This window comes from Homalodisca vitripennis, unplaced genomic scaffold (genome assembly GCF_021130785.1).
Source record: "Homalodisca vitripennis isolate AUS2020 unplaced genomic scaffold, UT_GWSS_2.1 ScUCBcl_2006;HRSCAF=6329, whole genome shotgun sequence".
In the NCBI taxonomy this organism is placed as follows: Eukaryota; Metazoa; Arthropoda; class Insecta; order Hemiptera; family Cicadellidae; genus Homalodisca; species Homalodisca vitripennis.
In genome coordinates this window covers 87,593-103,996 of record NW_025778133.1, presented here as the reverse complement: position 1 = coordinate 103,996, position 16,404 = coordinate 87,593, and positions in this window count along the sequence as shown.

Genomic DNA, 16,404 nt, shown 5'->3' with positions numbered 1-16,404 from the left:
TTGGTTTCTTGTTACGCGTTTCTGTTAGTGCTGAGATATGTTACTAAGACATTAATGAAGAGAATCAATAAATTACGTCTACATATATTTCAAGTATCTTTACATATTGTCCTTATTGTAAAATATATCAAGAATAGATAAACTCGGCTAGGCTAGGATAAAGCTTTTACCGTTAGAGGCCAGACCGTGGACACAGTTATATACGCGCACTGTGGACTTGTAGAAGATATAATCTGCAATATACAGACCGCGATAAAGGTTCTGTAACTGTCTAAACCAACCGTTTCGTATTGTATTGTAGCCACAAATCTCAGACTATCAAGGAAAAATCGTACTTCCAATTATCTGATAAGAGGTGACTCATTTACTAGAAATGACTTTATTGTTTTTGTCCTAATACTGCTGTTAATACCTTTACATATTCTACATAGGTAATATATACACTAGGTTGTACGATATTATTTAAATATAATGTTAATTTAGAATTCGATAGCTAACACTTTTTATTAAGTATATGTGTAATAAGTATGCTCTGTTTAATTGTGTTAGTAAATTTTTTTATGATTTTTACAATAATTTAATTAGATTTTGTAGAGAGACAATACCCAAACTTCATTCGTTTAATAGTATAAGTGGTAAATGTTTTATTTTTATTTTTGTTAATTGTTCAAATTATATTTATAGTCCGTTAAAACGCGACTTGGGCATTTATACGTAAATTACTAAAGCAATTATAACACCTTCCAAAACGTTATATCCTTGACGCATAATACATAAAAAATTAAATCACGCATATTGTGTAGGATTTACATGTTTTACAAGTGGTACATTTGTATCGAATAAAATTACAGGTTTTCTTGAATATCTTGATACAGTCACTAGCCCTAAAGAACATTGTGTTAAAAAGACATTATTTATAGAATGGTACAGGCTTACCAAACAACAAAAATCTTTAGTGGAATTGTTGACGACGTGGGCAACTATGAGACTATCAGAAGAAATTTGTTTTGCTAAATAAATATATCTTTCTTTACCATTCTTTCCAGATCGATATATTTGCAAAGCTTACCAAATATTTACAATATGGGAAACGTATAGCAGGAGTAACATGAAGCAACAGTAAAAAAATAACTTTGTAAAACCGGGCTACGTATAGTATTAACTTTGATTAAAGTATACTAATGAACTAATTAAACATTATTAAATTTCATGTGTCACTTTTTATCATTCATCCTTTGGGACACTACGGTTTAATGGTATCAGACTGCAATATACAAATGTTTTATAAAATTGTTACTTAGTATGGATTGTAGTATAATATGTCGTAAAAGTTGTAGGTGTATCTCATTACGTTGAAATGTAATTAATACTTAAGTATGGTATAGTATTAAATATAAGCAAAGCAGGGATGCCAAGAATAAAAACTTTAAATTATTAAGGTTTTATGATCTGCGTTATCATATTTTTATATTTGAAAATGTAGATAAATTCAAGTATATAAGTAGTATACTTTGGCCGTTCCTGGGACAAAGCACCCGAGACCGGTTCTGGGACAAACCGTGTGAGACCGAATCTGGGACAGAATTTTTTAGAGAGCGACTAAGAGTGTGAGTACTGAGTATGGGTAGTCAGAACCGCGCCGCGCGAATCACCACGCATGTCATCGCTGTCCCGTCACCGCCACTGCGCAGACACCACGCGTTGTGACTGTAAGTATACAAACAATCGGCACGCGCCTCGTCATCGCCGCGCCGCGCGACTGCTGAACCGTCACCGCCAAGCAATTGGCACGCGCCTCGTCAGCACCGCGCCGCGCGACTGCTGAACCGTCACTCACCTATTCATTAAAGAGTTTGGTAAGTTCGAAAATCGCATATCATTGATACCCAACAACGAGGAGTGGTACATTTCCTTTACGGTCAGTGTGGAAGGTGGAATTGAACTACGATTCATCGATTCATTCAAGTTCATGTCACAAAGTCTCGATAGGTTGGCAAAGAATCTGAGTAGATCTCAATTCAAACACATCTTAACATATTACAGTGGTAAGGACCTCAATTTATTGCTACGAAAAGGAGTGTACCCTTACGACTACATGGACAGTATAGAAAAATATAGTGAAACATCACTACCTAAACAACAAGAATTTTACAATAGACTGAATAAACAACACATAACAAATGAAGATTACAAACATGCGTGCGATGTATGGACCGCCTTTAACATTCAGAACATGAAAGAATATACAATGCTATATAACGAAACCGATGTCTTGCTGCTTGCAGATGTTATGGAAAACTTCAGGGATGTATGTCTCAATACATACAAATTAGATCCTGCATGGTATTTCACAGCACCTGGGTTGGCTTGGAACGCAATGCTAAAAATTACAAAAGTCGAACTGTCCCTATTGACTGACATCGATATGGTACTCATGGTTGAAAAGGGTATTCGTGGTGGCATTTCACAGTGTTCTCATCGATATGCGAAGGCAACCAATCCCTACATGAAAGACTACGACAAATCGAAACCAAACAATTACCTCATGTACTTGGATGCAAACAATCTGTATGGGTGGGCAATGTCTGTAAAACTACCATATGCAAACTTTCAGTGGAGCAGTACAGACATCGATGTAATGAAAATTAGTGACGATTCACCCACAGGCTACGTATTAGAAGTTGATTTGGAATATCCTGAAGAACTACACGACGTACACTCTGATCTACCTCTCGCTCCAGAACGTAGAGTCCCACCAGGATCTAAAATGGCAAAGCTTCTGACAACTCTCTACAGCAATGAAAAGTATGTTGTACACTACAAAAATTTAAAGCTTTATTTGAGTCTGGGTATGAAACTAAAACATGTTCATAGAGTTCTTAGTTTCAGTCAAAGCAATTGGTTGCAACCGTACATTAATCTGAATACCATGGAGCGTACAAAGGCGAAAAATGATTTTGAGAAAGACTTTTTCAAACTAATGAACAACTCAGTTTTTGGAAAAACTATGGAAAATATGAGAAATCGTGTGTGTGGACATTCGTTTGGGTACTAAATCCAAATTAGTGGAAAGATGGGTTAGCAAACCGAACTTTAAAAGTCGAACCATCTTTACAGAAAATCTAGTTGCTGTACATATTAGTAAGAAAAAACTTTTGTTAAATAATCCTATTTACGTAGGTATGAGTATTCTAGACATATCAAAGACACTGATGTATGATTTCCACTACAATGTAATGAAAGAAAAGTATGGATCTAACATAAAAATGGTGTACACCGATACCGATTCCCTGATATATGACATCAAAACGAAAAACTTCTATGAAGACATGAAACATTTAATTGGATTATTTGATACAAGTGACTATCCCAATCCCAACCAATATGGGCTTCCCCACGTAAACAAAAAAGTTCTGGGTAAAATGAAAGATGAACTTAATGGTCGAATCATGCGAGAGTTTGTAGGACTACGATCCAAGATGTATGCGAGCAATATAGAAGACAACCATTTCATAAAGAGGTCTAAGGGCGTGAAAAAAGCTGTAGTTGAAAATGAAATTACCTTTAGCAACTATAAAGACTGTTTGTTTAGTAACATCGAGCACTACAAAACGATGAATACAATTCGGAGTCAAGCACACAATCTCTACAGCGTAAAAACACCATAAAGTGGTACTTTCATCAAAGGACGACAAGCGTTTCGTACTCGAAGACAATATCCAAACCCTAGCATGGGGCCATAATAGAATATGCGAAAACTGTTAAATTGTAAATGTATGTAAGAGAACATACTATGGACATTCAAGTGTATTGCAGAGAGGAAATTCGAAGACCAATTTTTACCTAGACCGTTACGGTGTCTTATTGTAGGACCGTCTGGGAGTGGTAAAACGAACTTGTTATTGAATTTCATTTACAACAAAGATGGAGTTCCGTTCAAGAATCTATACGTGTTTAGTCGTTCAATAGAACAACCTGCATATGTAGATCTGCGTGAACAATATAGTAGATTAGAAAAAAACCTTAGAAGACACATAGCGTTTTTCTATTCGTCCTCTCAAGATATCATTTCTATCGATGAATGCAAACCGAACTCACTTGTGGTATTCGATGACTGCCTCCTAGAAGAGCAAACTAAAATCAAAGACTATTTCATTAGAGGACGTCATAAAGGGATTTCATTTGTCTACCTGAGTCAGAGCTATGGTCGGGTTGATATGCAGGTCATACGAAACAATGTTAATCTGTTGTGTCTGTTTACAATGAACAAGTACTATACAAAGAGAGTGTTCCAGGACTTTGTAGGCTCTGACGTGACTTTCAACCAATTTGAGACTCTCTGTTTTGAGTGCTGGAAAACACCTCATGGATTCATATCTATTAATACAACAGCTAAACCACAAAAAATGAAATACATGTGCAATTTAAAAAGGAAACTAAGTGTTGAATAATACTTCGTTGTACAACGTTACAGCAAACGTAATTTGACGTTCTCTAAACGTAATTTAACGTCCTCTAAACGTAATTTAACGTTCTCTAAACGTAATTTGACGTTCTCTAAACGTAATTTGACGTTCTATAAACGTAATTTAACGTTCTCTAAACGTAATTTGACGTTCTCTAAACGTGATTGACGTTCCAGCGTAAACGTGACTTCAAAGATTTGAAGAATAACTCTGTATCTATTACTATAAGTATACAACATGGCGAATAAACTAGATGCAAAAGAAGCAAGGCGACTTGAAAAAATTCAGAGTGTCTTGGCTGCAAAGTTCAAACGTGCTGAATAGGATGAATTAAAAAACTTCTCAAACAAAAATACTATATCATCAAATGCTAATCAATAACACATGATCGACCGCTCACTGTTTCTTAAGCTAGAAAGTTGGATGAGTTAAACCGGAAATTACAAAGTGAGTTTGCTCAGACCCATTTCAAAGAGTTAGAAGATGTTCGTGAAAATGAGAAAAAGTACGAACCAATCACCAGAGCCATTAGGGAACAACAACATAGAGAATTGGAAACACAAAAGATACGTATTCAAAACCGTATGAAACAGTTGGTAAGATTTCAACCTCAAGAATCAGATCGTCGAACGTTTGAGGATGTAGATTACGATGATGAGCCAGAAGTACAACCTCAAGAGCAATCGATGAAACAGTTGATGGATTCTAAAGTAGTAACACTTGGTTCTCTAGGAGCCCGATACCTTCCAAAATCCAACGACAAACAGTTTGGTATTTGGTACGATGAAAATCTAGAGCAGCCGATGATCGGTTCCGAACCGATTACATTTGATTATGATGACATTATATTAGTCAGCTCTCAAAAGAAATACAAAGGGACTGAGGGTCTTTGTAGATTGTTGACAAAAAAATGGTAGAGAAGGATCTGTACACCGATGAAGACTGGAACTCTTACAAGGACATATTGGTGAGGACAAACCCGCTTTTCCAAAGAAACAATCCCAAAAGTAGTCGTCCAAAATCAAGTCAAGGACTAAAGTGGAAACATATAATAAAATCTATTTGGGATGAGTTGGTGAATGGAAAAGTGGCAACAATTGGTTCAGGGTTAAAGGTTTACAATGAAAATCCAGTCGAATATAGGTACATAAAGAACTTCAAAGACCTCATTGACAGGTTACACTACATTTAAGCTCAGGAAGAAGCTGGGAACAACAACTTTCATAATGAAAAACTGTCTGTGGTTGATTTCCTTCACGATGAAATGGAAGACCTAATTGCTACACCTAAAGGGCTTAAGTACCTATTCAGATGTTTGTCTGTTTTGCCTGAACATGTTATAGAAGGTAAAGGGCTTTTGAACGACATCATTAACAAGTTACCATTCGAGTTACATGCGCCCAAGAACTGGAATCTTGATACGTACAACTACTGTGGCCCCGGCACCCAGCTTGACAAGAGACTTGCTAGGGGAGATAAGGGAATTAACCCCCTCGATGAAGCTTGTAAGAAGCATGAAATATGGTATAGGGGATCATAAAAACACAGAAGACAGGTGGGAGGCGGACAAAATATTACAAAAGAAAGCTTGGGAGAGGGTTACCTCAGATAATGCTGACTTGAATGAGCGCATGGTCGGCCTAGCAACAACAGGAGGAATGTGGTTGAAACGTAAACTCGGTATGGGGTTAGGAACTTCAGGATGTATCTACCCATCAGATATATAAAGCAATGAAAGCAAATATTTTTTACCCTATATATAAGAGAGGATATATTAGAACAGTGATAAGTGGTAAAACCAGTGATGGAGAAACTGTATATTGAATTTTCGAGCGGTATAGCACGAAGTGAGTATAGAACTGCAATGCCAGTTTCAGAGCTCAACTTCAATGCACCCAACAACAATACAACATTCAAACTGGATCATGGAGACACATTTTATGATTCACGCATAATGTACCACATTAAAGGAAAGTATGTGCAAAAATCTGATGGATCTGATTATCAAACTAACTCTACCGTCAAACTGGTAGACAACTTCGCGGCCTTCTTGTTTTCAAGAATATAGCTGAGGTAACACAATACATTGATCGACACAGTAGAACTCCCCGGCATCACCAGCACTATAAAGGGGATTGTTAGTTACAGTAACACTGAAAAACAAACACTCTCAAGTAGTGGTTTCTCATCATCGTTTACAGGAGGTGGGAAGTTTGAGGCACTCGGCACACTTGGGCATTTAGGATTAGGGTTCTTTTACCACCTACGTTACCCGATGTACAAGGGAGGTTTTGAAATCACATTTACTAGGAATGAAGATAATGATGCGCTGTTTCACTGGAAAGGAGCAGGGTCCACAGCAACGGATCCTGGTGATGGGAAAATTGTGATAGAGTCGTTTGTGTTACGTGTCCCCATAGTCGAATATACCAGCACTTCCGAAATCCAGTTAATTGATGGTTTGAAACATCTGAGTGACAAGGATGCTTTAGTCTACAACTTCTTTCAAAGGCAATGCATCGACAAAAGAGGGGTGTTCGGTTCATCGTTCAGCTTCGATATTACAAGTGTTTACAGAAATGTGTACAATCCTAGATTTGTTATAATCGCACTTCAGACAAACAGAACAAACACCCAGGCAAAAGATCCTAGTAGATTTGACAGCTGCAAGATCAAAAATGTGTCTGTGAAAATTAATGGAGAAAGGTACCCTCAGGAATTGCAGAATTTTGATATTACTAATGGTATATATAGGATCATGTACGATCAGTACCTAGGGTTCCGAAAAATAAACTTCGGAGACAATAACGTGTTAGTAAACCTGAAATAATTTATTGATCTCACCTTTGGTTGTAATTGACACACATCTACATCAACCAACAACAGACAGATCTCGAAGTGACATTCAGATTGAATTAGATTTTGTAAAAGCTATTGCATCTCCACAGGGGAGCAGCGGCACCACAGCATATGTTGTCGTTGTATCTGAGGCACATTTCTCATATGACATTACTCGAAACATAATCAAATTCCTGTAAAAACAAATAAAAAAAACAACAAAAAACAAAAAAAGTAAAATAAAAATGTTTTTTTTTTTCATTAGTAGGGACCAATTATTGTTTTCATGTCAGGGTTTTGTATATAAGAAAGCGTATAGAATGGAAAGTCAGCATAATTATACAGTTCGGCTATCCGAAGCTCAAAAACGTAAGCTTCGTACAGCGTACAAAAGACGGAAACCTACAGTAATCAGATTATCTAATGAACAGCTGTCTCACGGAAGGGATCGTATACTTCTTTCTGGAGAGCAACACAAAGCCGTTTCTAGAGCCGTTAAGAACAAAAAAGGTTTACAATTGCTTCTAAGTTACAACCAACCTGTATCTAATAAACAAGGAGGGTTTTTGAAGGAAATTATGGAAATGGTGGATTCGTCAGTTCCTGGAGGTAAACGTTTCATCTCTCCATTAATAAGAAGAAAGGTGGCTCCTTTACTGAGAGAAAAATTTATATCTTGGTTAAAGAGTTTAGTCGATGAGGAGTTAGACACCATTATTGAAAAGGATCCTACGGGTAGAGGGTTGAAACGACGTATTGGTCGGAAGCTTGATGCATTGTTATCTGTGAATAAAAAAAGAGATCTTCCCGCTGTCTCTTGGTGAAATAGAAAAATTAGCAGGTATATTAAACATTAATGAGTTTAGAGGTGTTTCCATGCGACAGTTACTTCCAGACAAACCTACAAATATCGAACGTGGTATTGTAAATCTTGGTGACCTTTCATCTGGTGGTACTCACTGGACGTGTTATGTGAAACGTGGTGAAAAGAAATTCTATTTTGATTCATATGGCGATGTCAATCCTCCAATAGAAGTAGTCAGGTACTTGGGGCCAAAAGGGTTGGTTTATAACTCAGAGCGTATTCAGGGGTTTGACGATCTTCCTATCTGTGGACATCTGTGCCTGGAGGTTCTACGACGAGATTCAGCCGGCGAGGACTGGGAACATATTCTTCGTAGTATAAGAAACAATAAAAATGCATGGAAACTGTGGTTTTATTTTCAACAGATTTGGAGACGAAATTGAAATTGGATCAATACCAACTCAACCCAATTCAGACCCTTCTCCTGACGAGATAATTGAGCTTGCAAGTGATGTATCAAAAGTCTCACAAGATTTATCCGAAGTCAAGAAATTATTGGAATCGCATTTGGTAAAATCGGAAAAAATAATAAATGCGATCGAGATTGTTCCCACTAGTACCGTAAATGGTGAAAAGATATGGGGCAGCTTCCTATTGAAAAACCACCAGAGAATTGGTCAAGTGAGCAAAGCTGTGGAGCCATATGATGTGGTTGTCAAAGTTCAATTGAGTGAATTAGAAGGCAAGATATACATCATGCAGAAAAAATTCAACAACGAAATAAAAAATATATGGAAAGAGGTTTTGAAGACTTCCATGATAGTAACTTCATCTAAAACTTGTATAGAATTATAAGTATATAAAAAACTGCAACCATGCCATTACTCAAACTAACTGGAACTGAGTCTATACTGACTCTCCATCTAGAACACCCCATCCACTTGGATCCAAACGCAGAGTATTATATGGCTCTTGTTGGATTTTACTCTGAGAACAACATATACAACTTGTTGCAACATGCAAAAGTCTATTTTTGGGACTTGGAAATACATTTCATTCCGAAACCACTGATACTTCAATGCGGTTACTGGACCATTGAACAACTTGAAAAGAGTTTCAGAGATTACATAAAATCGTTAAATCTTAGTATAAATTCTGATGATTTCAAGATCTTTAAAGATGGTGACAAAATATCAATTAATTCTCCAATTAAATTCTACTTGGATAAAACCGTTAGTGATCTCTTAGGTTTTGAAAAATCTGATGCAACAAACTTACAAAAGAATCGTCTTACTTCTACTCAAATAAAAATGTAATTGCATCGAATACACCGAATCTCAGAGCCGTTGATGTCATCGAGATACACTGCAATATTGTCAACAACAGTCTTGTCAATCATGATGTTCACTCTCACAAACATTTGGAGACAGCAATCCTCTACTCCTTTTCCCCTAATGTACCACACGGCTACAAAATATCTCAATCACCTCAAGAAAAACACTACATACCTCTTCGGAGCGGTTTACGAAAGATTCAACAGATCACAATCACACTTGTAGACCAAAACAACCAACTGCTCCAGAACAACCATGTAAACAACATCGTCTATTTAGATCTAATCAGTAAATCACAAACACATACACACTCACAATTGCGGTAAATAACAACGCGTGGTATCTGCGCGGTGGCGGGACAGCGATGACATGCGTGGTGATTCGCGCGGCGCGGTTCTGACTACCCATACTCACACTCTTAGTCGCTCTCTAAAAAATTCTGTCCCAGATTCGGTCTCACACGGTTTGTCCCAGAACCGGTCTCGGGTGCTTTGTCCCAGGAACGGCCAAAATATACTACTTATATATATGTATATATATATATATATATATATATATATATATATATATTTATTTATTTATTTATATATATAACAGCGAGAATCTCAAGAGTATCTTTATCAGAAGCCGAACAGCTTGTGTGAAAGGAAATGTGAAGAGTCAGCATTCAATCCATCAAGTGGCAGTAGACTCGATAGCACAATCTTTTCTGCTGAAGCCGCCAACATAATCTATTGGAGTATTCTTCCTTATTGAGTTTGTATCTGTTGGGAAACATGAATAAATATAATCTTTGAAATACCAGTGTAAGACATACGTAATTATTAGTAATATAAAATTCACAGAATCAATGTACAGATAGTTGCTGGAAAGGAAGTCTTGTATTACAATTCGATACAAACATCCTCCGGATGTAACTGGATACGCACATCCGCCCAGACGCCGATGGCGAACAAACAGGAAATGCTTGCTTAAGCAGCGGAAATGCTTATTTGTAAAAACCGTGCGACGATGTAAGGGGCAGCCATGCTAATATGAAAAATTGGTACTCACCAATTATGATGGAGAGATTTGGCAGAGGCGTGGTCAATGAGCTGGTGGGAGAAGAACATCAAAACTGAAGAACAAGGAGGAGAGGTGGAAGTCGAGGCCTGGAATTCTAAAAGTGAAGTTCGGGAGTGTTGGTGTTGGTGTGCGGAAAAATATCTCTAGGCGTAATAAGTGTGATGTGAAATAAAATGTAAGTAATTTTAAGAACTTAGTATATTTTAGGGTTCATTAATCATTTTCAATTCCATATCTATTTAAATGTTCACAATTTCGAAAATGTAAATTTATGTAAATGTTTAGCTATTTTAAAGAAAGTGTCTCATGTTAGTCCATGAACTCATTATTATTGCAACACTACAAAATTACTAGTAAATGTTATAATGAATTAAATTTAAAATAAATTGTAATGAATAATTTAATATCAAACATGTTTTCAAAGTATTAAGGTATTAAGGTTTGTGCTTAATATGTCGATTGACGCAATCAATTAATCAATTTAATGAAATGTTGTCACAAATAAATGTGTTGGTTCATTTGAGGGTATTTGTACTGCCAATCTAACCTATTATTAAATCCTCTCACAGCAACCATTGCTCAAAATATGTCACAACCTTAATCTTAAACTAAACCAAACTAAAACCTTACATGGTGGAGGCGCTAAAACTCGGTTGGCATTCAAATTCCTCACATGGGCAAGCACATAGTTTCATAGGCTAAGTATAAATTAGAACTAAATAATATTTATAAGAAAGTATTTAACGTAAATAGCCTACTTCAGTGACAAACCACTCATTTACCTGAAAGATAAATTAAATTTCCAATAACTCAAAAATATTTTCAAACCCGTAATTAGAGTAACGCCAAGTAAACTAACGAGGTAGGTCAATGGACATGTATAATTAATTGGAAACCATACTACATGAAGATTTAATACCATTAGACACATATAGGACTTCCAAAAGTGACATAATAAAAATATTAAATAAAAATGGAATACTATCTAGAGACACAGACACTGTAGCAGACCTCAGACCTATCCTAGCGGCACTTAAGAACTTAACACGTATAAGCGCAAGTCACCCTAATATTAAAACCATATTTAATAATTTAACTACACGAAAAACTCACCTAAGTGAAGAGGACAAGGAAAACTATAAGGATCTAGCTACAATCGAGGATTTTCTAGTGCAGAGGACAAATTTATACGACATAGTACATAACCCTGAGGCGGACATCAAGACACAAGCACCCCCAACCTTAGCACAACATTACGAGCCACTCACACTACCTGACAGAACGAACACAGTAACCATGGGGGAAAACATACCGTTAATATCAGCTGGGACTTACACAGGTCTCCAGAGCGAAAATCCACAAGATTTTTTAGACAAATTCCTAGTGGCAGCAACTTCAAACAGATGGACAGACAACACTAAAGTTAATTTATTCCCAGCGCATTTATCAGGCACAGCACTAACTTGGTTCAAACACTACAAGCAAAAACAACGAGGGGTAGCCATACAATGGGATCAACTTGCTAAAAGTTTCATAGAGGCTTTCACTCCATTAGCACAAACCCAGAGTCTACAAATTATTTTAGAACACAAAATACAGGGAGAGAACGAGCCAACACTAACCTATTTTTTAGATATATTAACAACATGCCGAAGATATGACCCCACAATACAGGACAAGCAAATTATACATTTTATCATACAGGGACTAAAACCAGAAATCTGTGAACGAGTTATAGGCCTGAAAAACGACACCTTAAGTGATCTAGAGAATAATTTAAAAATTACAGAACAGCTAGTTCTAACACAAATGAAAAACAAAGAAAGGTACAATAGGGTTGCAGCAAACAGACCCTATAGTACACCCTTATATGAACAAAACATCATCCATAAACTACAAACAGAAGTTAACACCCTAACCAATTTAGTAGCTACCCTAACTACAAACCAAATTTCAAATCATAACCACAGGTACGAAAGGTCTCCATCCCCATATGAACACTCAAAGTATAAGCCAAGATATGATAGAACACCTAGTCCTCACCAGAATAGATATATGGAAAGCTCAAACTACCCCAAACAAACCCAAAGGCCACCTATGATTAAACACGTTACTTTCAGTGATAGGAGAAGACAAAACCATTCCCAAATACAACCTGCTAGACAAAATAGGTATTGCACTATTTGCCGTAAAGACAACCATAATACTGAACAATGCTGGTTCAAGCAACGTTCATTAACTTCTCAAACCCAAAGTAACTGCTTGGCACCTAAAACCAACAATACACAAGAGCTGTTCTGCAGGTACTGCAAGCGAACAAACCACAATATCGAATCATGTTACAAGTCTAATTATTATAAACAAAATCATCAAAAAAACGGGAAATAGGGGGAGGTCACACTAACCCTTACCGAACTTCCCCCTTATTAAAAGCGAAAACAAATAACACCATAGATCTTAACCAAAGGAATCGACAAACTTACAAATGTATAAAGTCTATGACATTTACTCCAACTAACCCCAAAGTACTACCACTATCAACCCCTGGAAAGACCAGTTCAGAAGTGATATTTAAAGCCATAGATTATAATCAAGAATTCCCACCCTTAAAGAAGATGCAAGAAATTGAACAACCTATTACGCAGAAGCCTATACACACCATGAAACTTCAATCTGCGTTCAATCCAACCCCAACCCTAAGTGAACCAAACCCCTCGGGGACAACAAATATAAATAAACCCAGTTTTACAAGAAACCTTGCAGTCTCAGAAAATTTCACAATACAGATAAAACCTAGCGTATTAAAGGTAGTAGCGCACGTAAAACAGGACCCAGATTGTAGTATGGGGGAGGTAAACACACATACTGGATTGGAAGAAACCATTGAGATAGACACTATACATATTTTAAATCACATAGAGCAACAGAAGAAACAGAATATGATAGATTGTACTAACTTGCAAGAAATAACGCAAGACAGGATACACAGACCGAGGAAAAATAAAACATTATTATTAGAGGATATGTATGAACTCATATTTAATTGCGAAAATAAAACTACGAAGAAGATACCTGTCCTAACAATAGACGTAGCCTTGACCACAAACCCTCGACATCCAGTACCCTGCATTATAGATACAGGATGTAACATAAACATTATTAGAGCAGACCTAGTTTGTGCAACAAAATTAAATACTAGCAACATACCCTCGTTGATATCGGCTAACGGTATACCATTAACAGTTTTGGGTTCGACAAAAATCGCCATAAAAATTGGCAAAGTAATACTTGAAGACACGTTTTATGTGACACCTGATCTAAACAGCCCAATATTGGTAGGAAACATATTCCTATTTCAGAACTGCGTGGAGTTAAACTATAAAAATAAAACAATAAAAATTACCAAATATCAGATTGAACATATAATACCTATGAATGAACAGTGGCAGTTAGACATCAAGAATTTTAAAAACACACAGGAGTTAGAAGTACAGCAAATAACAGATGTAACAGCCCCACAAGACATAATTATAGCACCACATCAGCATATTAGGATTAGCTCCTTAAAAGGTATAGAGTCTCGAACAGCCATCGAAACAGATAGGAATCTAAGAATAAAAAAGAAATGTCATGCATATCTTTCAGAAGGGGAAGATGGTACAGATACAATTGTAAATATTTATAATGCATCAAATTTCCCAAAAAGGATACCCGCACATACTACGATAGGACATATACATTACCCAACTCTTGAAGCACAGCCTACCCTGGAACACCATCCCACTACAAGTGACACAGGAAAAACAATATTGACAGATAAGGACGGCATAGTATTTGATATCTCACCACATTTAAACCTCCAAGAACACAAAAAAGTCCTTGATGTTTTACAAAAATACAGACACATATTTACAACAAAGGTAATAGATTTAACTCCTGCAAACATACCTCCTGTTAAACTTAAATTAAAACCGAATACGAAACCTGTAAACTCACCACCGTATAGGCAGAGTAAAACAGAAAGGGAAAAATTAAACAAATTATTGGACGATTTAGTACAAGCAAAAATATTAGAGGAATGTCAGGATTACACAGAATATGCAAGCCCAGTATTTTTAGTGAAAAATAAAGATGGAAGCGACAGAATGGTAGCTGATCTCAGGAAGGTTAATGCACAGTTGAAAACAGATTCCCACCCCATTCCTTCAGTAAACCTGGTTTTAAGCTCTTTGAACAAAGCGCACACATTTACAAAATTAGACCTTAAAAATGCATTTTATTCCATGGAGGTTAGGAAAGAAGATAGGCATATCCTAGCCATAAAAACACCTGATAGACTTCTACAGTTTTGCCGACTGCCGATGGGACTTTCAACTTCAACCACATTATTTAGTAAAGCCTTGAATGCGATATTAAACCGTCACCTTTATAATAAAGTCATCTGTTACGTAGATGACCTAATTTGTTATGGTGACTCATTTTGAAAATGACTTACATAATCTAGAAACTATATTAGAAGAACTAGAAAAAGCTAATTTGAAACTAAATACAAAAAAGTGTAAATTTCTCTACAAAAGTGTAAAAATTTTAGGACACGAGGTATCAGGGGAAGGCATTTTACCCCAAAAACAGTCAGTAGAAGCTATCACCGAATTTAAAAGACCAACTTGTGTAAGGCAAGTGAGACAATTTTTAGGATGCTCAGGATTCTTCCGCAGATTCATCCAAAATTATGCCAAAATAGCACAACCCCTTACTGAGATAATAAAAGATTCAAATAAAAACATGGCATTTAAATGGGCGGATCTATGTGAACAGGCTTTTATAAAAAACAAACAAATTTTGACAAACCCACCATTACTATCACATTGGAAGGACAACAGGGAAGCAAACATTTATGTAGATAGCAGTTTGATTGGATGCGGAGCAGCGTTAGTACAGTTAGATGAAGAAAATAATAGAATGTACCCAATTTATTACATGTCAAAAAAATATTCAAATACCCAAATGCGTTACAGCAATGCTGAACGTGAAATGCTAGCGCTAACCTATGCTGTGAACTACTTCAGAGAATTCACGCTTGGTAGACAAACAACAGTTTATATGGACTGTGCCGCATTACAGTTTTATAAAAATTTTAAGCACACTTCCACTAGATTAAACAGATTAGCACTGTCATTAACAGACTACGACATTGTAGTAAAACATAAACGTGGCGCTACAAACGTGTTAGCAGATGCCTTAAGCAGAAATCCTTTAGAACAACCTTTGGATGAAGAATTTACGGACGTGTGTTTAACTGTCAATACTTTAATACAGACAAATCTACCCCTACTACAAGCTCAAGACAGTTATTTGAAACAAATACGCCTTGCGATGACCTCACCTGAGGCGGTAAATAAAAAAATCAGACGGGCTTCAAGACATTACGAAGAAATAGATGGATTGTTATATTTCAAAACTTTCAACGGACGAGAAACTAGAAACTTATTGGCTATACCCCAAAAACAAACACAAGAAATATTAAAAATATTCCATGACAACCCCTACACGGGTGGACACTTATCACATTACAAAACAGCTTCAAAAATAAAATTACGATATCACTGGCCGAATATGTACCGTGATATCCTCCAATATACAAAAACTTGTGAAGAATGTCAACTACGTAGGCCAAAAACGAACAAAAATTACGGCCTACTACAACCTATTGCACCCTCCATAAAACCCTTTGACAGAATAACAATAGACTTTGTAGGTAATATTACACAAAGTAATGGTTACAAATATATCCTAGTTGCAACCGATGCCTGCACTAGAATGGCATTTGCAACCCCTTGTAGAAATGCAGATGCGAACACGGTAGCGCAAAAATTATTAAATCTATTCTGCACAT